The 24,312-nt window shown below is 38.3% G+C and overlaps 1 long non-coding RNA gene across 6 annotated transcripts in view; it reads right to left on the bottom strand.

Moving 5' to 3' along the window:
• Positions 1-24,312, bottom strand: part of LOC144305037 (uncharacterized) — a 100,932-nt gene that overhangs the window by 73,121 nt on the left and 3,499 nt on the right. For 2 of the 6 annotated variants that reach the window (XR_013372060.1, XR_013372059.1), the window contains exons 2-3: positions 18,781-18,845; positions 15,180-15,318 (exon numbers count right to left, since the gene is read on the bottom strand). This is a non-coding gene — a long non-coding RNA (uncharacterized LOC144305037). Of the gene's footprint in view, positions 1-8,102; positions 8,378-8,468; positions 9,573-13,429; positions 13,543-14,128; positions 14,504-15,179; positions 15,319-18,780; positions 18,846-24,312 lie in introns of those variants that run through there. The other 4 variants (XR_013372063.1, XR_013372061.1, XR_013372064.1 and 1 more) reach the window with 4 other exon arrangements.

The following is a 24,312-nucleotide window of genomic DNA, read 5'->3' on the forward strand; positions in this document are numbered from 1 at the left end:
CTGATGTCTCGCATTAGGGTGGTTGTCAATCTGATCTTTGTGGAAGTGTCTCCCAGACCCTTCCCGCCTGCCCCACGCAGAAGTGCTCTCTCTCCCCTCCTAGGACAGATGGGGCAAGTGTATTCAGAATTTCCTTTTATCCTCTCATCCCTGCTCCTACTTTTGGTCTTTGTCTTCTGGACTCTGTATCTTCTTCTCTTTGTGGCTTATGTCTGTATTTTAATTAAGCTTATCTATAGCTTCCTGAGAAATAGCTTTTTGGGAAGTATCTTTTTTTTTCAGTTGTGTGTCTGAAACTGTCTGTATTTTATCTTTATGCTAGCTCATACTTTGGACATAGGATTCTAAAATAAATGCAACGTGTCTTCAGAATGGGGAAGTCATTTTTTCACTGTCTTCTTGTCGTTGAGAGATCTAAATCTGCTCTAATTCTAGATCCTCAAGTATGACCTGTATTTTCTCCTTCTCTAGGCCCTTCTCTTTGATTCTAGTATTGTGAAATTTCATGATAATGTGTTTAAATTGGAAAAAAAAATTGTGGGTTTCTTCTATAAAATATAATTCACGTTATGGACTGTTCTACTCTTTGTGTTTTGCATGTGCGCATTTTGATTTGTTTTGTTTAGTTTACTGAGTCTCCTGAGATCTCAGCATATCCGCTGTCCTTGCAGGAAGGCCTGTCTCACAAAGCATCGTAGGCAGAAATGAAAATTTTTGTTTTTAAGATTTTATTTATTTACTCATGAGAGGCACACAGAGAGAGGCCGAGACACAGGCAGAGGGAGAAGCAGGCTCCATGCAGGGAGCCCAATATGGGACTTGATTCCAGGACTTTGGGATCACACCCTGAGCCAAAGGCAGATGCTCAACCACTGAGCCACCCAGGTGTCCCCAGAGATGAAAATTTACTTTTAGGGAAAGCTCATCATGAGTGGGGCAGGGGCGGGGGAGTCTTTAAATAATAAAAATTGTTTAAAAATATATTTAGTAAAGGGATCCCTGGGTGGTGCAGCGGTTTAGTGCCTGCCTTTGGCCCAGGGCGCGATCCTAGAGACCCGGGATCGAATCCCACATCGGGCCCCTGGTGCATGGAGCCTGCTTCTCCCTCTGCCTGTGTCTCTGCCTCTCTCTCTCTCTCTGTGACTATCATAAATAAATAAAAATTAAAAAAATATATATTTAGTAAAAAAGAATGATAAATTGTATACACCAAATATGTGCAGTGTTTTGTATATTAATTATACCTTGATAAAACTTAAAAAATTTAAGGATTTTGAACTGACTTCAAGTCAGACTTGATTTGCTTGTTATCGTTTTTGCCTTGAATGTGACTGACAGAGAGCCTGCAGGACGGTAAGTGCCTACTCTGCTGTTTTTGTCATCACTTTCCTTGTATTTGGATTATCTTCACTCTGCGTTTCTCTTAAAGGAATCTTTTAAAGTCATTTGGCCATTTAGTCACAGTCACTTGGCAAGGCACACATAAACTGCAGAGAATTTCAATAAATGAAGAGTATTGCTACTGTCTCATGCACTATCTGGTATGCAGACTAAGGAGGTACCGATGTCAACCTGAATATTAAATATTAGTATTGCTCCTTTTTTTTTTTTTTGAAGATTTTATTTATTTATTCATGAGAGACATAGAGGAGAGAGAGGCAGAGACACAGGCAGAGGGAGTAGCTGGCTCCCTTTGGGGCGCCTGATGCAGGACTTGACCCTAGGATCCCGGGATCACCACCCAAGCCAAAGGCAGATGCTCAACCTCTGAGCCACGTAGGTGTCCCAGTATAGTGTCCCATTTTCCTTTAAAAAATGTGAATAGAAGTTCTAACTTCTCTCCCTACGTACCAAAGGACTATTTTGCAGACATCCAGGGCCAAACACCTCAGTGTGAAGACAGGTATGCTGGACTATCCCATTCTTTGTCATACAATTTTGGTGTGTTGCCAGAAAAGTACAGAATTTCTGATATGTGCATGTTATTATAGTGCCTGCTTTTGATCTTCCTCTCTTAAACTGTTAAATGTTTTGTCTCTCAGACCTATACACCTGATAGTCACAGTTTATCAAGTCTGTGTTTGAGGTTAACACAGGTAGTGGATTTTATTGGGTTTATGGCACTACGCTAGTGCTATAGAGCATTGTTTCTTACATTTTAATCACATTGAAAGCACTTGGAAGTTTAAATGTAGATTCTGATTTAGTGTGTCTAGGATGAAGAGTCCTTTTTTTTTTTTTTTTTTTAATGAATTTGAGAGAGAGCATGAGAGAGTGTGCACAAGCAGGGAGAGGGGTAGTGGAAGAGGGAGAAACAGACTCCCTGAGCATGGAACCTGAGGGGTTCAACATGGGGCTTGATCCGGGGACCCTGAGATCATGACCTGAGCCAAAGTCAGATGCTTAATGGACTGAGCCGCCCAGGTGCTCTAGATTCTGCATTTCTCATATGCTCCCAGGTGATGACAATGGTGTTGGTCTGTGAAGCACACCCTGAGCTCTATGGCTGGGATGCACAGAAGTGTACAATCTGGTCTCCACCCTTAAGGGATTTATACTATAGTCAAGGATGAGTACAAACACGAATAATTAAACAGCATAGATTTATGTAATTGTGATATAGCTCTCTGTTTTTAGTGTCCTTATAGTTTCATGCTCCTCAAGGCCACCAAATTTTATCCATTCTCTTGGACAAAAGCAGCATGTACTGTATGTTTCAAAACTCATTTGTGCTCCCTAGGGGCACCTGGCTGGCTCAGTTGGTTAAGTGTCTGCCTTCAGCTCAGGTCATGATCCACGAGTTCTAAGATAAAGACTGCATCAGGCTTCCTGCTCAGCGGGGAGTCTGCTTCTCCTCCCTCTCCCTGCACTTGTGTGCTCTCTCTCTCTCTCTCTCTTTCTCTTGCTTGCTTGCTCACTCATTCTTTCTCTCAAATAAATAAATAAAATCTTTAAAACAAAACCCTCATTTGCATTCCCTGATTATACTCTTCCTGAGGTTTTGCCCTTTGAGAATGAATATATCAACCTATTGCTTTAAAATGTGTGAATGTCTATTAATATCTCTTAGATATTATATTGAAATTTGTATCACATGAATAAAAGTTGGCTAATTGCTCATGGTGAATTTTTTAAAGGGTTATGTATTATCAGATGACACAAACCAAGGATGTCTCCAGGAGGAGAAATTATAAGACTGGGCACATGCTGGAAAATAGGTTGTGAGACAGTTCTGGGAGCTGGGACAAATCTACCATGCAGTCCCCTGATTAAATACTTAGGGACACAGCATAGTCCCAGAAAGTAAGCATTTCCCAAATGAGCAGGACTGTGGGCGTGATCCACAAAGAACAAAGAATGCAAGAAAAGAGCTCTGTTAACCTCATGAAAGGATTAATCATCAATGATAAATGTTCATGGTCCCCAAAGAGCTGAATGTGTTGTGCTATTCTGAGCAAATTCCATCCATCACTGTTGACCCATAATAGCTATCCATCTATTATGCTGACTAGTAAGGATCTGTACCCGACGGAGGCAGCTTTATGACTTGCTTGGCTCCAGATTACCACAGTGGGTGTCACACTGTTGCTGTCACCAAGCATCCTTTTCTTCACCATAATTGCCAACACACAAACACACTTACCTCTTCTTCATTCCGAAGCAGAAAAGAGAAATGTAGTTGCATGGTTCTCCCTGAGTCTGCCTGTCAAATTTAACTGAGTGAGTAAAATAAAGGCTTTCAAGTCTAATCAATTATTGAACACTGATTACTGACTTTGTTAAAGAAAAAAAAAAAAACTCTCAGGCTCCTTGGGGAATATAAAGATACATAATACATGGTTCATATCTTCACTGAGCTTATATTCCAGTTCTGATAATTCATAATCTTTTGAAAATTCACTATGAGCAATTGACCAAGTTTTGTTCACCTTTGCATTTTCTCCCTGCCTGGGAAAAGTGACTGGCAAATAGTAGGTGACCAAGGTGTGTACTGAAGAGGGATAATTAAATGATGAAATTAAGCAACAGCTTTAGCAATAATGAAGAGCTCTCACAGGTCGTGACACAAGTATTTTCAAAATGGACAGTGCAGACAATGTTATAGGAATAGTGTTTCTCAAACTGGGTACACAGGTTTGTTTCAAGAATATTTTTTATTTTATAAATAGATGAGTCATACACTTAAGGAATTTATAACTGGTTTCAAGTTTGTATTTAATTGACAGTATAATAAAAATGATTTGAAGTAATATTAGAGATCCTCAGAAATATTATCTTTTTAATAGAAAATTATTCAATGAAAACTATAAATCTTTTTTGAATATTCTTTCAAACTGCAAAATATTTTATTTTCAAAAATTTTTTAAAAAATATTTTATTCATTCATGAGAGAGAGAGAGGCAGAGACGCAGGCAGAGGGAGAAGCAGGCTCCCTGCAGGAGCTCAATGTGTGGGACTCGATCCCAGACCCCAGGATCAGGCCCTGAGCCAAAGGCAGATGTCCAACCACGGGGCCACCTGGGTGTCCCAAACTGCAAAATATTTCAAAAATCATGATAGAATAAGGGAAATCTATTTACTGGATAGTTGATAACCTTAAGAAATTATTGCTATTTTTTATTGTTTTTTTTTTAAAGAATTCTTGTTTTAAAAACATGTACTGAGGGGTGCCTGACTGGCTCTGTCAGAAGTATGTGTGGCAGGACGCCTGGGTGGCTCAGTGGTTGAGCATCTGCCGTTGGCTCAGGGCGTGATCCTGGGGTCCTGGGATCGAGTCCAGCATTGGGCTCCCCACAGGGAGCCTGCTTCTCCCTCTGCCTGTGTCCCTGCCTCTCTCTGTGTCTCTCATGAATAAATAAAATCTTAAAAAAAAAAAAAAAAAAAGTATGTGTGGCTCTTATCTCGGGGTCATGAGTTCAAGTCTCATGTTGGATGTGGAGAATACTTAAATAAACTTAAAAAATAAAAAAAAATACTGAAATAGCTATGAGTGAGACGCTGTGATGTGTGGGACTTCTCTGAAATAATTCAGGGCTGGGGTGATAGTCTGTGGAGGTATAGATTGTGGAAGGCAGAATAATGGCTCCCCAAAGATGTCCATGTCCTAATCTTCAGAAATCAAGGCAGCGGTTAGAATTAAGGTTGCTAATCAGTTGACCTTAAAATAAGGAGATTATCATAGATTAACCATGTAATCACAGGGGTTCCTCGTATGTGGAAAAGAGAGGCAGAGTCGGTGTTTCAAAGTGAGAAGGACATGGACTGGTCATTGCTGGTTGAAGGTGAAGAAAGCCACAGACCAAGAAATGGAGGCAGCCTGTAGAGTCGGGAAACAGCAAATAAAAGGGTTTTCCTCTAGAGTTTTAAGGAAGACACTCAGTCCTTCTGAAACCATGATGTTAGTCCAGTGGGACCCATTTTGGATTTCTGACTTCCAGAGCTGTGAGATAATAAATTGGGGTTAAGGTTAATATAACCCTTTTACCAAATTTAGAGTGTTTCCTTCTATTATCACTATGCTTAGAGTTTTTGTTTTTGCTTTTTAATCATGAGTCCTGAATTTTGTCAACTGTTTTTTCTACATCGATGGAGATAATTTCATCCCTTTTTTTTTGTTGTTTTGATTTTTTTTAAGGTTTTTATTTATTTGAGAGAGAGAGAGAGCATGAGTAAGGGGTTGGGGAGGCGGAGGGAGAGGGATAAGCAGGCTCTTGCTAAGCAGAGAGCCTGACATGGGGCTCGATCCCAGGTCCCTGGGAGCTGAAGGCAGACGCTTAACCGACTGAGCCACACAGGCACCCGTGTTGTTTTGATTTTTAAGTGTTAGATCTTCCTTGTACTCTCTAGATAACTCCATTTTGGTCATGATATATTATCCCTTTATATACTGTTGATTTCAATTTGCTTGTAATTTATGCAGTATTTTTTGTGTCTATGTTCATGGGAGCATTATGTTGACCTCAAAAAATGATTTGGGACAGGTTTCATCTTCCTCTATTTTTCTAAAACAGTTTGTGCAAGGTTAGTATATTTCTTACTAGATAGTTGTTTAAGTTGATGTTTCTGGGAGGAGATGAGCACCAGAAATTCCCATATTGCCAATTTGCTAACATCACCCTCTTTTCTCTCTTGGCTGCTTAAATACTTATTTCTATTTCATACTTTAATAGTTGTTTAGGGTTTACATTATGTATCTATGATTTGTGATAGTCTACCTCGAATTAATGCATGACTTCTACTAAGTTATGTATAAGAACAATATATTTCCACTTACCCTACCAAACTTTGCAGAATTACTGTCATATATTTCAAATCTACATATGTTATAATTCCTAATATATAGTATAGTAGTATTATATTTGCATTAAACAATCTGTTGTCCTTTTACAAAGAATATCTCCAGGGCAGCCCCGGTGGCTCAGTGGTTTAGCTCCACCTTCGGCCCAGGGCATGATCCTGGAGACCCAAGATTGAGTCCCACGTCAGGTCCCTGCATGGAGCCTGCTTCTCCCTCTGCCTGTGTCTCTGCCTCTCTCTCTCTCCCTGTGTCTCTCATGAATAAATAAATAAAATCTTTAAAAAAGAAAAAAATATCTCCAGTGTTCTTCATTATATGCTGTAGCACTAAGTTTCTATCTGGTGTCATTGCTGTTCAGTCTGAAATTTTCCCTTAGCATTTCTTGCAGGATAGTTCTGTTTGTAATAAACTCTCTCAGTTTTGTTTTGTATTTTTTATTATTGTTAATTCTCCAAATATATGCTGAGCACAAAATATGAGCAAGGCACTAAATAATTGTCTAATGTCTTCGTAAGGAAAGCGGTTGTTTTGATATTGTTTTGAAATTCTATTTTAAAACACTTTGCTTTTAGTATAGACTGAAAAATAAGCAGCAGCAATGCCAGCTGAGAAACTGAAATTCAAGTAATTTCATGGAAAGGAAAAGTGATTCATCCAAAGAAATCTGAGTTAACAACAACAAAACTTAGTTCATTAACATTATCACTATCTGTACACTTAAACTTTATGATTTAGAATTAGAACAGTTGTTTTAACAAGTTATTTTCAAAAAGAAGCTGTAAACAGTTACTGATTTAAGGCCACAATGGCAAATAATTGGTTCAATACTTTTAGGATTATTGACATTTCTACGTAAATAAGAGATAAGCAGTAATTTCAAAGTGTGTGTGTGTGTGAGAGAGAGACAGACAGAGAGACAGAGACAGCAAGAGAGAGAGAGACTACTAAAATATGGAAGAGGCAAAAGAATATGCCTATAGCACCTTATTTTTAGGTTAGGAAAGTTGTGTTGTTGTTTTTAATGACCAGGTTTTTATAAATGTTTGAGTTTTGTCCCCTCCTACTCACTATAGAAAGTAGAAAAGCATATAAGAGTCATAGTAATCACTACCAATCTTTTTGGCTTACTCAGTTCATTCGTTCTTTTCTTTTTAAAGATTTTATTTATTTATTCATGACAGACACGAGAGAGAGAGAGAGAGAGAGAGAGAGAGAGAGAGAGGCAGAGACACAGGCAGAGGGAGAAGCAGGCTCCATGCAGGGAGCCTGATGTGGGACTCGATACCGGGTCCCTGGGATCAGGACCTGAGCAGAAGGCAGATGCTCAACCACCGAGCCACTCAGGCGTCCCTAATCAGTTCTTTCTTAAGGCATAAAGCCAAATCTGACAGTATCTGCTACTTTATCTTGTCAGGTATATTTTAGTTTGAAGTAAAACATGAAAGGTTTATGATGCAGAAGTTTTATGGTACATCATCCCAAGAATTCTGGCTGCTTGCCACTACACAGAGTTTTAGGGATTGGAAGTAACTGGCTTAGACACATATTCATTCATTCATTCATTCATTCATTCATTCATTCACAATCGAGTCTAGTTTTAGAAGTATCTTTGTAATTTCTTTTCTCATTTTTATGACCATCCAATTATCCATTACATTATTATCATTATTTTTTGAACCATGTATGTTGAAATTCTGATTTAAATTTATGTACAAGGATTGAGTATTGAACTGGATGTACCCTCTCACATAGGGATAAATTATGCCACATAGGAATCGAAAACAGAACTAACCCAGAGAGTAATTTTTGACATCTGATTTTTTTCTAGAGGTTTCTTTAGTCCTGGTCTTTGGAGAGAAGTCAGAACAACTCAGGACAGCTGGGGGATATGGCAATTTTATAATGAGTAAATTCAAATTTTATATTGAGTATCCAAGCTGATCACTTGTTAGTGGGAACTTCTGAAAAATCAGATCATGTTCATCAATCAACATTTAACAAGCGTCTCCTTTGTTGCCTGACACTGTTGCAAATACTGTGAGAAACAAAAATCTGTAAGACGAATAGAGGACCCACATCCTGTTGGAAAAGAAATACAATTGTCAAGAACAATCAAATGCTAAATGTTGTAGTGATATACTAATCATAGGTTCCATAAAGAGACTCTGTGGATTGGAAAAATTAATGAGGTTTCACCAAAGGAAATAGGGAATCACTTGAAAGCTTATTAACCTTGGTTCTAATCTGGATGGGATGACTATGAAGCAAAAACAACCAACCACCCAGATTTGTTTGTAGAAATGACTTAGAAAACCTAAGGAATGAGTGGCGTTAGCCTCAATTTGAAGGAGAGATGTTCAACAGATTAAATTCTGGCCTGTGCTGAGCTATTGCACTAGTTTTCTATTGCTGCATAACAAATTACTACAAATTTACCGGCTTACAACAGCACATATTTATTAGCCTATAGTTTCTCTGGGTCAGGAGTCTGGGCACAGCTTCCCCCTGTTCAGAGATTCAAAGGGCTGCAATCAAGATGTTGATTAGGCTGCATTCTTGCCTGGGGGCTCAAAGGGAAGTATCTGCTTCCAAATTCAATTAAACTCTTGGCTGAATTCTATCCTTGGGGCTTTGTGACTTTGGGGGTTGTCATTGGTTGTGGGCTGGAGGTCCAAGAGGACACCCAAATTTCCTGCAATGTGAACCTTTCCGCAAGCAGTCACAATATGACCGTTTGCTTCAAGGCCAGCAGGTCTTGGTCTTGGTCTTGGTCTTGGTCTGCTAAGAGATCATATGATCTTAGTGATTCATCTGTGTATCTATCTGTGTGCCACAGGTCTCCTGAGATACAGATAGACAGACAATAGCTAGCTGACTAACCTAGTCATGGGATAACATCCTAACGCTTTTGGCATGTATTTTTTGGTTAAAACCAACTCACAGGTCCTTCCTGTATTCCAAAAGAGGAAAACTCATTAGCTGTCACTTTAGGGTGTGTCCACCTACTATTAAATATGAAATAATATATTTCTATCATATTTTATTGTGCTAATTAAGAACTCAACACTTTAGTTGGTGATCTTAAATAATCTCTTTCTCCTCCCTAAATCTCAATGTTGAAAGACAGTTCAACATGTGTCTCCTCACACTTCTGCACATCTTCTGAGTAAGGCATTTGTTCTGTTTGCACAGATGTTTGTATAGCTAATGTCTCCCCTCCAGGGCAGATGACAGATTTGCTTCTTGACCATGGTGATAAGATAATTTTTCCTTCCTGGAAAACATTAGGCAGGTTTGTTAGTATCGTCACTGTAAGATTGAGAAATTCCTAAACTCAAGATTCCTTGGCTATGACACAAATCCACTGCATGTGTAGCATCCACCAGAGTACATCACCCTGATGAGACTTGGGAAGCAATGGGAATCAATTTGGACATGAAGTTCATATTGCCTGCTGTGCCCTGGATACTAAAGTGCTTTGTCTCAGACACAGGGGTCTTGTGTCTTTGCCAGCATCTATGAAACTTTGAGCAGGCTAATGCTTTAATGCTTGTAAGCAGGGCAAAATCTTAAACCCTTCACAATTCTTGGCACTCGTTTTTCCTCTACGTGATTTAAGAGATTAGGGTGAGGTTATTTCTAAAATTCTTTTCTTTCTTTCTTCTTTCTTTCTTTCTTTCTTTCTTTCTTTCTTTCTTTCTTTCTTTCTTTCTTTCTTAGCAACTTCATACTTCTTTTTTTAAAGTTTATTTGTTTATTTTTTAGTAATCACTACACCTAACATGGGGCTCAAACTCATGATCCTGAGATCAAGAGTCACATGCTCTACTGACTGAGCCAGCCAGGTGCACCCAAGATTCTTTTCATGTTTAATCTTTGATATTTGGATACTCTAATTGGTTCTGTCATTTTCATCATTGTCATGGAAGAACTCAACCATTTTTGTATTTGATTTCCTTAATGAGGTGTTTAACTAAACACTCCACAATAGTCTGAAGATAGTCAAGATTATTTAAAGCCACCTTTTGCAAATAAGGAAATTAAATTTATTTTAATTTACTGGTACTGCTGATGTGATGTATTGACCATTTGGGAAAAAATCTGTTAGCATACTGTTTGATTGGGAATCAGGTATTTATCCCTTAGCTCATGTCTTTGTTTTAGTTTTTTGTTTATGGCAATGTTCCCAAATTGCCATGAACAAAATTCCATCCTCTGTGCTTTTTGTAAAGTCATGTTTAAATAGAAGTCACTGAAATATCCTACATCCTGTATTTTGTTCAAACTTTTCCTCTCTCACATTTTCAAACGTTAAATTGTCTGTTGTTAATTAGCATTTCTTAATTGATCTTTTTTGTTTATTATGAAAAAAATGCTTTGGCAGGAGATCGAATTGCAGTGAACCATAGAACAGGGTTGGGAGCCTGAGAAGGCATCCTGAAATAAACTCATACCGGCAGACAAAGTACATAGATATGGCAAATAGGTGTTCCACAAAGCTTATGTACCTTGCCCAAGTTCAAACAATTCTTAAGTGCTGTCAGAACTTTATCCTAAAGATAAATAACTTCTCAGTGGATTGGGAATTTTTTTTCAGTGAAGAGTCACACAAGAGACAGAAAAAAAAATCTTGTGTTGAATTTATAAAAATGAACCTTAAATTTTAAGAGATCTATTACATTTCCACTCATCATTAATTTGGAACAACGAACAAAATAAGAAATCATCAAAGAAAGATAGGTAAGATTGAACAGAGAGGGACAGAGACCAAGAGCTATAAGATTCTTTGAGGACACCCCCCTCTTTCTTGCATCTCACCTTCCTGCTCTGTCAGGTTAGTTCTAGAAGCATTTAGCATGCCATCATTCGTTTTGTGATTGAAAGCCCTCTCTTGACTACACATTCCTCTTGAAATACCTCCCCATCTCTCTGCTTCCCTTGCCAGGAAAAAGTCTCCAAAGAGTTGCCTATGCCTATAGTTCTTGATTTCTTCTTTCATCTCACTTCAGTCAGGTTTCCTGCCCTGTATCCACAAAAACTGCCTTTGCCCAAGTCATCAGGGATGCCTGTGTTGTCTTCTTCAACACATATTTCTGGTTCTTATCTTACTATACCTCTCACTGTCATCTAACAAAGGTGATGATCTTTTCCTTCAAAAAACACTAAAACACTTCTCTCTATAACATCATTCTTGACCGATTGGCCTCCTCTGTCATTGGCCTCTGTTTCTCAGTCTTTCCCTGGCTTCTCCTGGATGAAGCTAGGGGAGAAGGTTTTATTCCTAAAGGAGAAAATGAACTGAGGAAGAGAAAAAGATGAGTTTCAGGAGATCCAACACAAATGAGAGGGAAGGGAAATCCCCTGGAAGAGGAGTAAGGGAGATATTATAATGATGGCTGGGCAGCAGGCCCAGAGATAAAGCAGTCCAGATTGGATCAGGAGGGCAGAGCACAGCAAGAAGATGAATGGTAGAATGTGCTTCTGCCAAGAAGTTGAGTGTGATAGGCACGTAGAAATCCAGGTTAATTAAAAAGAGGTGGTTATTAAATATAGGTAAAATGAAAGTTATATGAAAAGAAAGAGAGCATCATAGCTAAGGTATAGATAGTATTTATACTTATAATAATGTAAATACTGAGTATTTATTTGAAATTGTTTTATGTCTGTAGGAAGGATGAAAGAAACAGAAAACTGCTTGGGGGACAGGGAATTAATTCTCATGTTCTACAGAGGATATTCATTAAAAAATGGCTAAAACTGAAAAATTACCAAGTAGCATTATAAATATGTTATTTAGAGATGGGAGTTAAATGCCAAATGAGAAAGCCAAAATAGTTGGAAATGGTTGCCTCTGTGGAAGAAAATGGAGGGGTCAAGTGGGTACTGCTTTTTGTAATAAACCACAAAGAAATATTTGGAATTAAGCATACATGTTAAAAAAGAATGAAATTAGGCAGAAGAGAGGTTAAACAATGTCATTAAAATGAATAATCAACACTGGTTTCAGTGTTGATGCTAAAACCCTCGCTTAAATGTGGGAGAGTTTTATAAAGAATTGGTAGGAAGGTGGAGGGCTTTTTATTCAATTAATCTTTATAAAAATAATTCTGTCACTTGATACAATCTTAGGAGGTGATGATGTGACCATAGGCGGACCAAACTGGAAGCACAGAATACCTGGGTCATGGTCAGTGATGGTGAGAATCACAGCTTTCAGGGCTATTCACATTCATCTCTTGGTGGTAAACCTAGAGACCACATTCTTAGTCTAATATGGTTTATATTAAGCATGTATTATGTGTTATAGCCAAGCTTGTAAGAAAATTCTATTTTACTGAAAGCCTTTGAGGAAAATCATTCTTTCTCTGAAGAACTCTGTATTCATAGTTCTCATGTTACAGAATTCATTTTTAATGAGGAAAAAGTCATCAAGCAGAGGTGACCTATTAAAGTTAAAACACACCTAGAAAACTAGGATTATTTTAGAAATGTTGTTACAGGGGGTATCTGGGTGATTCAGTCGGTTAAGCCTCTGACTTCAGGTCATGATCTCAGGGTCCTGGGATCAAGCCCTAGTTGGTCTCCCCTCACAGTTGGGAGTCTGCTTCTACCTCTCCTTTATCTCTCCCCCCCCCCCCCCCCCCGCTTATGTTCTCTCTCTCTCAAATAAATAAGTAAAATTTTAAGGGGCGCCTGGGTGGCTCAGTTGGTTGAGGATCTGCATTTGGCTCAAGTCATGATCCCAGGGTCTTAGGATTGAGTCCCATATCAAGCTCCCAGCTCAGCGAGGAGTTCGCTTCTTCTCTGTCCCCCACCCCACTCCTGCTCTTTATCTCTCAAATTAATTAATTAATTAATTAAATTAAAAAGAAATGTTGTTACAGGATGATAGTAGCACATACCCAAGATTGTAAGTCCACAGACTTAGATTTAAATAAAACTCTTCAGTTAAAATTCCAAAATTTAAAGAAAATTCTTCTGTTAAAAAATGAAAGCGTGACAGCATATGATTTGTGATTGGCAGGAGATAATTTTCCTATAGCCTGTATATGTCTGTGGGGTTGAGCTCTGGGTTGAACTCTTTTTAAATGAACTTAGATGGGGAAAACTATTCTATGGAAAGAGTCTTGCCTGGTTGAGTTTCTGCAGAGCTGAGATCTGATAAGGGCTAGACATCCATTTCCAAAATGGTTCTTTTCCTTCGTTGCATCCTAGGAACCTTCTGACTGTGCTCCTTTAAGAGACTTAAAACATGACTCTTTGAGGAAATGCCCTTGTTTTCCAGCCAGTCTTGCCAACCCTTCCCTTGGAAGAGGGAGAGCAGCAATCGAACTTGTAGAGTGGGTTGGATGGTGTCCCCCCAGAAGATATGTCGACTTGGAACCCGTGAATGTGATTTTATTTGGAAAATGTGTCTTTGGAATTATAGCTAAGTTAAGCATTTCCAGAAGAGATCATCCTGGATTCGAGTGGGCCTAAATCCAATGAGAAGTATTCTTGCAGGAGAAGAGAAAGGGAGGAGAAGGGAAGAAGGTCATGTGAAGACAGAGGCAGAGGATGGAGTGATGCACATACAAGACAGGAACACCCAGGATTGCCAGCAGCTCCCAGAAGCTAGAAGAGAGGCATGGAACAGATGTTCCCACAGTGCCTCCAGAAGGAACTAACCCTGCTGAGACCTTGATTTCAGACGTCTGCCCTCCAGAACTGTGAAAAAATAAATTTTCGTTGTATAAAGGCACCCAGTCTGTGGTAGTTTTTAATGATAGCCCCAGGAAACGAATGCACAGCTGCTCCAGTTTGACTGTTCCCAGCAGACTACCACCTACCCCCTTACCCCCCACCCAGCTAGGTCTGCCCTCTTCCTGCTACCTGTCTAGCTCTCTTCAGGAGACAGGGAAGTCAGCCAACATGTAATACTTTTCTAAATACTCACGTGCTACAAAAAAGCTTTGTATTTTTTTAAGCATTTCTCCCAATTTGACAAAGGTTATTAATTTAACAAACATCTGGTGAAGAGATGGCTTAATCTGCAGAAAAAGCCAGATCTCAGGGAAGCTGCAGTAAGGCAACGGGTGTCTGAAATCATAGGAAGATCAGTGATGCCCATTCAGCTAATAGTCGTCGTGGATCTAAGATGTACCAGGCACCAGGGAGACCATGAGGCTGAGTCGGATGTCATTTCTGCCTTCAGGGTTATTAAGTCTTGTAAAGGAGGGAAGACATAATTTGAAACAACCTTCAGAGCAGAAAAGGCTTGATGTTATCAAGGACAAATAAGGTTCTGTAGGAAAAGTTTTTTTTTTGTTTTTTTTTTTAATGTAGCCAGTGCAAGACTGCTTTATAAAAGGTTTTTGTTTTTGTTGTTTTGTGTGTATCCATTTTTTTTTTTTTTTAAACTAAGTTGATTCTTTAAGACCCAGGTCAATCATCATTCCTACTGGGAAGACTTCTCTGACCATCCAGTCTTCTGTGATCTGAGACTTTAAGGTTTCCCTATTTCAGCAATTAGGAAATTTAATCATGAAGGTTTGTTTCCACATCTTACTTCTCTCACTTGACTGTGACCAGATTTCGAGTGTGTGCATGTGGCTACTTTTTATAGCACAGTGCTGGGCACATAATTGCTATACTAACAAATAAACGAATGCTTGCTGTTAGAGATGGTTGGAGGACGGGCAGCCCAAAGAGAAGCAATGACATGAAGAGAGGCACAGAGTAAGAGGTAAAAAGGTGTCTATGTTGAACAATGTCTTCTTTACAATTTTGCCAGAGGCTGATTTCACTTATACATGTATGTCATCAAGGATGCCCTTCAGCTGCAGGTAACAGAAGTTAACCATATTGGTTTCTAAAACAGAGGGAATTTTTCCCCCCTTACCTGAGACTCTAGGTATAAGCAGCTGAGGGTTGAGTCATCAATGTCCCAGGCTTTCTTCCTCTTCTCATCCCACCATCTTCAGTAAGCAGCTTTACCTCAGGATAACTTCATGGTCATAGTCTAGCTTCATATCTGTGTTCTAGGCAGGACAAAGAAGCAAAAAGAAGGAAGAATCATGCTCATGTCAGGAAAATAAAACTTTCTCGGAAATCTCCAATAGATGTCTATGTGTCATCGATCAAAACTGTATGTGGCTAGCTGTAAGGGAGGCTGAGAATGCCTATCTTTTAGCAGGACTCTTTGTTTTCATAAATCTTTTTTTTTTTTTGAGATTTTATTTATTCATGAGAGACACACAGAGAGAAGCAGAGGCATAGACAGAGGGAGAAGCAGGCTCCCTGCAAAGAATCTTATGTGGGACTCAATCCCAGGATCCCGGGATCATGGCCTGAGCCAAAGGCAGACGCTCAACCACTGAACCACCAGGTGCCCCTATTTTCATAAATCCTATTGGAAAATTGGTTGTGGAAAATGAACATTCGCTAGATTAGCACAGTCTCCTATGACATGGATGGAAAGCAGAGAAGGAATCTCATTATTGCCTAGGGTTCACTGTAAGAGGCGACGCTTAAGCATCTTGACCCATCCCAGTTCAGGAGACCATTTACCACTGGCTCTCAAATCCACTGGCCTCACATCGCCCACTAGGGCTGCTTTTTTCTCAGTATCATGCATAATGGAATAGAGTCTTTGTGTTCCTTTTAAGGAGGTTTCTTCAAAACTCCCACAGTCCTGAACAGGAAAACAGCCTACAGACCAAAGATGGAGGAAAGGACATAATTCCATGCACACTAAGTTTCTGCAGTCTGTCATGTGGGTCACTATGTAACCATTGACATTTCTGAGGGCCACCAAGATTCCTCTGACTTTTTGGTTTATGTTTAGTATTTCTAAATTCGGACAATTTGAGACTTTTTGCACAAAGAATTTTGTTTGTGACACTGAAAATTATTTTATTAATGGACTATGGACAAATCCTAAAATAATCATAGAATCCTGAAAAATGTCACAGATAATTAGCCATATTATCCATCATACATATGGATTCTTGCCCTTGGATTCTGTTATTCTTTACTAATTGTATTTTCTGTATCTCCAGACGCTATTTATGACCCTCTGAACCCTCCTAAGCCAGAAATTTATTCACAGCAAGAATGCTGTAAAAACATGGTTCATTTTATTTCTCCTACAAGTGATGTACCTCCTGGAATGATGCTATAGCATCATGAAAGCTCATCAAAATAATTGTAAAATGTGTATCAAATTATGTTTTGAACAACATTGAGCACCATATTTAACAATAATGTTACATACAATTGCTCCCTAATTCTGTTTTTTTAATTTGTGCTATAGATTTTCTTGTAAGATACTGTTCAGTATATATTTTGGGGTCACCCTGTGAAGATATAGCAGGAAAGAAGCCATCTGGAAGCTGACACCAGAATTGGCCAACACCTTGATCTCAGACCTCCAGCCTCTAGAACTGTGAGAAAATACATTTCTGTTGTTTAGGCCACCCAGTCTATGTATTTTGTTATGGCAGCCTGAGATGACTAAATAGGAAAATCTGTCCTTGAAGTATCCTAGTAAGTTTTGCTTTAAATGTAATTGCAAGAGGGGTGTCTATGTGATGTGTCAGTTAAGCATCCAACTCTTGGTTTCAGCTGGGGTCCTGATCTCAGGGTTGTAAGATTGAGCCCTCATTGGGCTCCATGCTCACTGTGGAGTCTGCTTGGGATTCTCTCCTCCCTCGCTCTCTGTCCTTCCCCCCAGCTTTCTCTTTTTCTCAAATAAATAAATCTTTAATTGCCAGGAAAAAAATCATATAGCCATGGCTAGCTTCATGGAAAGCTGGGAAAGTATATGGCCAAATGCAATGAGAAGCACTACTGGCTTATTTCAGTCATGACTGATCATGTTGTCTGGATGCATCATTATTCCTAACAAATCTTCTGTTGACGGGGAAGGAGGGTAGTACCTATCAGATAGGGGAATGACCTTTCTGCCACAGAGCCTGGAACAATTAGAGAAATTTACACAGAAATTATATCCAAGGAAATATATTGATAGCAGTGACCTTCACATATCTTCAGAATTAGAGAAGCAAACAGATAATTGTGGAATTACAGAGATGATAATATGGAGCAGATAAGACTTATGTGCTGGAGGATCTTGCCAAGCCTCAAACCTGTGAATTCCAACCATATGCATATAGTTTATCCTGCATTCTCAGTGAGTGCTGCATCCGTACAGTCAGTAGAATGAGCCAGAATCCTGAGAGCATTCTTGGCCTCTCTGTCACCCCCACCACATCTAGTCAGTCACCAAATTATGATGATTCTATTTCTAATATCCTTTGTATATATCTTTTTCTTTCCCCAAACTACTTATATTATCTTGAATACAGGCCTTCCTTCCATCTCTGGATAAGAGGCTTCTCATGTCCCGTGTTTTCCCCTGTAGTATGACTTCCATGTTGTAGCCAATGTATAACATGAAGCTGGTTATCCCCATTTACCATTTTTCCATTGTCCCTCAAGACCTTCTGGATAAGGCCCAATGTCCCTTAGAATTTGACCCCAGTTGGTTTTCCCTGTCTCATCTACTCCACCACTCTTTGTCCAGCCATGCAAATCTACTTGCAGTTGCCGCAGTGTCCAGCTCTCTCATACTCCAGCCTTAGCATATGCTACTCCCTCTCGACACTGAATACAATCACTCAGCTTCTTCACTTGGTAAACTCCTACAATTTATTCTTCAAGATTTATCTCCTGTGTCATCTGATCCTTTAGACTGAGTTAGATCTCTTTATTCTCTGTTTATCTTTTTTTTGCTATAACTCTGTGGCAAAACCCTTAATTATAGTGAAAGGAGAGTTTTGTTGAGAACCTACTCTGTGCTATACATTAGTTTGTGTACTTTTACAGACCATCTCATTTAATCCACAAAACACCACACTGTAAGAATTGTTACAAATTCCACTCAGCACAGAATGATTCCATTAGATATGGAAAGGATAACTGTATTTGTATTATATGGGATTTTGTACAGCAAAGGGCTATAACAATGTTTTCCCCAATATCATATATTAGTAATCACCATTTGCTTCTTTTCAAATCAGAAGTTGTGACATATCTCCAGCATAATTTCTGCAGACTGCTATACCAACAATTGATGGTTACCTCCTCCAAGACTATTTTAAAAATTGTTTTAAAAGATTTATTCCTTTATTGTAGAGAAAGAAAGAGAGTGTGCATGCATGCATGAGCTGGGGGAGGGAGGGAGGGAGAGAGAGAGAGAGAATCTCAAGCCTACTCCACCAAGCATGGAGCCTAAAGGAGGACTTAATGCCATGACCCTGAGATCACAACTCAGCTGAAATCAAGAGTTGGATGCTCAACTGACTGAGCCACCTAGGTGCCCCTTCCAAGGATATTTAAATTGATCTTCATATATCAAAGGACCTCCTCCCCAACCCCTTATTGGCTGCTGAACTTTATCATTAGTTATGTCCATCAGGTGTTTGAAGGTGCTCACTTACCGTAAAATGTGCATTTTAACATTTGTTGTGAAAGTTGGTTGTAGCATCTTGCAGCATCTCTAACACTGTCAATTTGTTTGCCATTCATCAGCCATTAAGAATTCACAGTGGTCAACAAAACATGAAATAATAGCAGAAACAAAGATCATGTCAGAGTAAACAGATCAGTTGGCTGGGAGCATATGATATTGCTCAGTCTGTCTGTTGGTTGATGAGTCATGAGAAAAATATATATTAATTTTACTGTTCAATGGAGTAATAAATACATTCTTCTCTTAAAAAATATAAAACTTTTTTCTAAGACCGACAGCCTCTAACAAACCAGCACTCTACAGGACAGAACTAGACAAGGGGTATTGTGCTTACAGGAGATATAACTGATCAGAGAGACTGAGAAATGGCCCAAATCCTCTTTCCTAGGATCAGTTAGAATTTGAACCCAAGTCTGCCTTGCATTTGGTAGGTGTTCTTTTCACAGTACCATTCACCCTCTCTGTAGCACTTGCCACATGCTATTGTGATTATTTTTAATTAATTAATTAATTAGAATTGGGGGAGCAGAGGGAGAGGGACAAGCAGACTCCCTGCTGAAGACAGAGCCTGACGCAGGGCTGGATCCCATGACCCCAAGATCATGACCTGAGCTGAAATCAAGAGTCAACGCTTAACCAACTGAGCCAATCAGCTGCTCCTCATTACTTTTTTTTTTTTAACTGTCTCCTTTTTGAAGTTGAGGAAATCCTGAATGTCACCATTTTCATAGCAACCAAAAGGTAGTGTTAAACATCTGACCACTTGATTTGTTAAAATTTGTTATTACACATCATGATCATACTGTGCATATGTTTTATTATTACAGAATTAGAAAGACTGCCTCCAGCTAGTCCAGGAAGTAGGATCACAGCTGAGAGGAGCCAAAGAGAGTTTCTGAACAAGTCCAGGAAAACACTATTGTATTTTGGGCTACATGACTGCTGAATCGTCAGTTATACTTTTCAGTTGCACTGCTGCTACATTGAAGCAGTATAACCTAGAGGATGTAATCATAATTGACCTTCAATTAATTTATTAATTTATCTCCAATTGCTCCATTAAATTTATTCTTTGGAGTGACTTCCTTTCCCTGAGTGAAACTGTGATTGCATTAAAATATTTCTGGCTATTCATAGGTAAAACAGTCCAGAAATCAAATGTCCACTTCCATTTAATAGTACAGATTCCAAACTGAACTTAAAATTGAGGGTTCTCTTCTCTCTTGCTAGGGTTTGTTTCGGGCAGGAAGCCTAAAGTAAAGTAGAGGTACAGAGTTGGCTTATTTTATCTTTGCTCATATCATGCCTATCCCTTTCCATTATTTAGCTATCTCACTGGGGTTTTGGAATCCTGGGGAATTGAGGCAGGGTGATGGAAGAGAAGTAAAGGATAAAAGTACTTATGTGACCAAAACCCTTAAGGATGGGCTTCTAAGTCTCTGGGACAGCAGTTATTTCTCTTCCTCAAAGCATTTAAAAAAAATAGTTTTATTGATATATAATTCACATACCAATTGCTAGCCAACAAAAAGAAACAAACTGCCAGCACATGGGACAACATAGATGGATCTCAGAAATACTATGATGAGAAAAAACATTATGCTGAATGAAAGAAGTCAGATATAAAAGGGGACATATGTGTAATTCAATTTATATGATATTCAAGAACAGGCAAAACTAAACTTTAGCGATGGAAATCAGATCTCATTGATTGCTTGTAGCAGAGATGGGGTAGATTGACTGCAAAGCAGTGGGGGTGGGTCATGGATTTTTTTTGAGGGGTGGAAAACTCTTCTGTTTCTTGATCTGGTCAAGGTTACATGGCTATACATGTGTCAAAAGTCACAAAATTGTATACTAAAATCTTTGTATTTTACTGTATGTAGATTATATGATAATAAAAATTATTTTTTAATTAAGAAAAAATAGAATTCATATAACCTAAAATTCATCACTTAGGAGTGATTTTTAGTATATTCTAGAGTTGTGCAAATATGTTTAAACAGCTCCAGAAAATTTTCATCAGCCCAGAAAGAAATTCCATGGGACAGCACAGAGAGCTCAGAAGTAAACCCACACATATACAGTCAACTAATTTTCTACAAAGGTGCCAAGAATATTCAGTGGAGAAAGGAGAGTCTCTTCAACAGTGGCATTGAGAAAACTAAATATCCACATGCAAAAGAGTGAAACTGGACCCTTATCTTATGCCATATACAAAAACAACCCAAAATGGATTAAAGACTTAAACACGAGACCTGAAACTGTAAAACTCCTAGAAGAAAGCATAGAGGAAAAGCTCCTTGACACTGGTTTTGGTGATGCTTTTTTGGCTCTGACACCAAAAACACAGGGAACAAAAGCAAAAATAAACAAATGATATCTACATCAAACTAAAAGGAAACACAGGAAATTAACCAGCAAAATGAAAAGGCAACTTATGAAATGGGTGAAAATACTTGCAAACTATGTATCCAATAACTCTGTATCCAAAATATATAAGCGAACTTACAACTCAATAGCAACACACACACACACCCACACACAGACACACAATTAAAAAATAGGCAAAGGACCTAAATAGATATTTTCCAAAGAAGACATACAAATGTCCAATAGGCATATGAAAAGATGCTCAACATCATTAATCATCAGAGAAATGCAAACCAAAAGCACAATGAATATCATCTTACACCTGTTAGAATAGCTTTTATCTAAATGATAAAAGATAACAAATGTTGGAAAGGATGTGGAGAAAAGGGAACTTCTGTGCACTGTTGGTGGGAATGCAAATTGGTACAGCCCTTACGGAAAACAGTATGGAGATTTCTCAGAAAATTAAAAATAGAACTACTATATTGTTCAGCAATCCCTTTTTGGGGTATATATCCAAACAGAATGACATCACCATCTCGAAGAATAGCTGCACTCCCACATTCATTGCAGCATTATTCACAGTAGCCAAGTTATGGAAACAACTGAGATGTCTGTGGATGAATGGATAAAGAAATAATACATATAATGGAACATTATTGGGCAGCCCGGGGGTCTCGGCGGTTTAGCACTGCCTTCAGCCCAGGGCCTGATCCTGGAGACCCGGGATCGAGTCCCACATTGGGCTCCCTGCATGGAGCCTGCTTCTCCCTCTGCCTGTGTCTCTGCGCCTCTCTCTCTCTCTCTCTCTCTCTCTCTGTCTCTCATGAATAAATAAATGGAATCTTTTAAAAAAAAATTCTCTCTCTCTCAAAAAAAAAAAAAAAAAAAAAAAGGAACATTATTTAGCCAAAAAAGGGAAGGAAATTCTATTTGCAACAACATGTATGAATCTGGAGGCCATTATGCTGAGTGTAATAAGCCTGACAGAGAAAGACAAATACTGTGTGGTACACTTAATATGTGGAATCTAAAAAATAAATAACAAAAAAAGGTGAACTCATAGACAGTAGAATAGTGGTTGCCAGGAGCTAAGGGAGGGGGAAATGGTGAAATATTGATCAGAGGGTACAAACTTTCAATTATAAAATGAAGTTCTGAGGATCTAATGTACAGCACAGTCGCTATAGTTAATACAACTATATTGTCAATTTGAAATTTGCTCAGAAAATATACCCTAAGAGTACTTATCAAAAAAAAAAAAAAATAACAATGGTAGGTGATGGGTGTGTTAGCTTGATTGCAGTAATCATTTCCCAGTGTATACAAATATATATAAAATTATCATGTACATTTTAAATATATGATAATTTTGTCATTTATACTTCAATAACGGTGGAAAAAATTGAAATAAAATGTATTTGAAAGGAAAAGAAAAAAGAATATAAAGTTAGGAAAAGACCAAAAAAAAAAAAAAAAGGAAAAGAAAAAGAAACCCCATATTCTTTAGCAGCCATCCCTTATTTAACTCCTCTCAGCACCAGGCAACTAGGAATTTGGATTTTGGATAAACATTCTGGGCAAGAATAGTTTATAGGTGATGTTGAGAACTTTATATTTCAATTCCTCAGGTTGAAGGGGAGGAGGCTGGATGATTCTTAGTTTAATCACTTGATGAAGGTGGTGATGGTAAGCTCTTTCCATTACAGAGGTGAATTTTTTCATTGGCATTGAACAAATAATGAGCAAATAATCTGCAGGGTGTTAGGTAGGTGGATACCTACTCAAAATATCACCCAAAATAATTTCACCCAAAGATTTTAGCATCTATTAATAAGCATTTCCTCTACTAGTCATTTTATGGTATGTTATAGATTGAGGATTTTCTATTTTTACCATTTTTCTATATTTATTATCTGGCGTTCATCTATAAGAGTTTTTCTTGCTTCTGAAAAGTCAGGGTAGATGTTTAACTTTTTCCCTTTAACTACCAATTTTCAGAATAAGGAGTTGGTTTGGTAATCACCTGCGTTGGTGGTAAATGAGGTTTTCCTGACTTTCTCTCTCGTTTTTCTTTCTACAGTTAGTTTCATCTATTATTATTTATAATAATTATGGGTTCAAAATTTCTCAAATTTAATATATAAGCACTTTTCAAGGTATATACTTTTGACATGACCCTATTGATAATTGAATTCTCCTTTAACTCTGGTATAAGATATCCCAGGCTAACTTTATATGCTTCCTGTCCCAAACCTGAAATCTGTAAATCTTCAAGGAGATCAGGCTCTTCTTATGAGGAATAATATGTAGAAACAAATATTTGGGCATTCATTGCATTAATTGTTCCAAGGATGTCATTGCTTTTTGTTTTTTTCATGTGTGTGTGTGCATGCATATCCATACATTTTATATATAAATATATATATTTATATGTATAATTTTTTTTCTTGTCCAAGATTCAGCCTTATTCCTCAATACATGCCCTATCTTTGGAACACTAATATAAAATGTTTTATATTTTAATTAAAAATACAGTTTAGGGATTCCTGGGTGGCTCAGTGGTTTAGCACCTCCCTTCAGTCCAGGGCATGATCCTGGAGTCCCAGGATGGAGTCCCATATCAGGCTCCCTGCATGGAGCCTGCTTCTCCCTCTGCCTGTGTCTCTGCCTCTTTCTCTCTCTCTCATGAATAAATAAATAAAATCTTTAAAAAAAATACAGTTTAAAAATATTTATTTGCCTGCATTTTCTAATTTGAAGATGGAAAAATTATACTGTGAAATCCAATCAGTTTTACATGTCACTATATCTCTAGTTAACAAAAATCAATCTCTTCCGTTGCTTCGAAATCTTCTGTGAAATATTCAAAATTGTTGTCTTTAATGGAGAAAGGATGGGAATCCCCATTAGTTTTAAACTCCATATACGTTTACAACATCCCCTAGAGTGGCTTTGCAACCTTCAAGATTGTTGCTCACTTGCTCAGCAGATGCACCTCTGTAAAGCGTTCTAGGAAACGGATGATGTGGAGAGGAAGCCTGATGCTCAGATGCTTTGGGTCTCCTGGAGCTCCCTGACCAGTTTAGTGGTTTTATTAGGTTTCCTTTGGAACACCACAGCATCT

Source organism: Canis aureus, chromosome 35 (assembly GCF_053574225.1).
Source record: "Canis aureus isolate CA01 chromosome 35, VMU_Caureus_v.1.0, whole genome shotgun sequence".
NCBI lineage: Eukaryota > Metazoa > Chordata > Mammalia > Carnivora > Canidae > Canis > Canis aureus.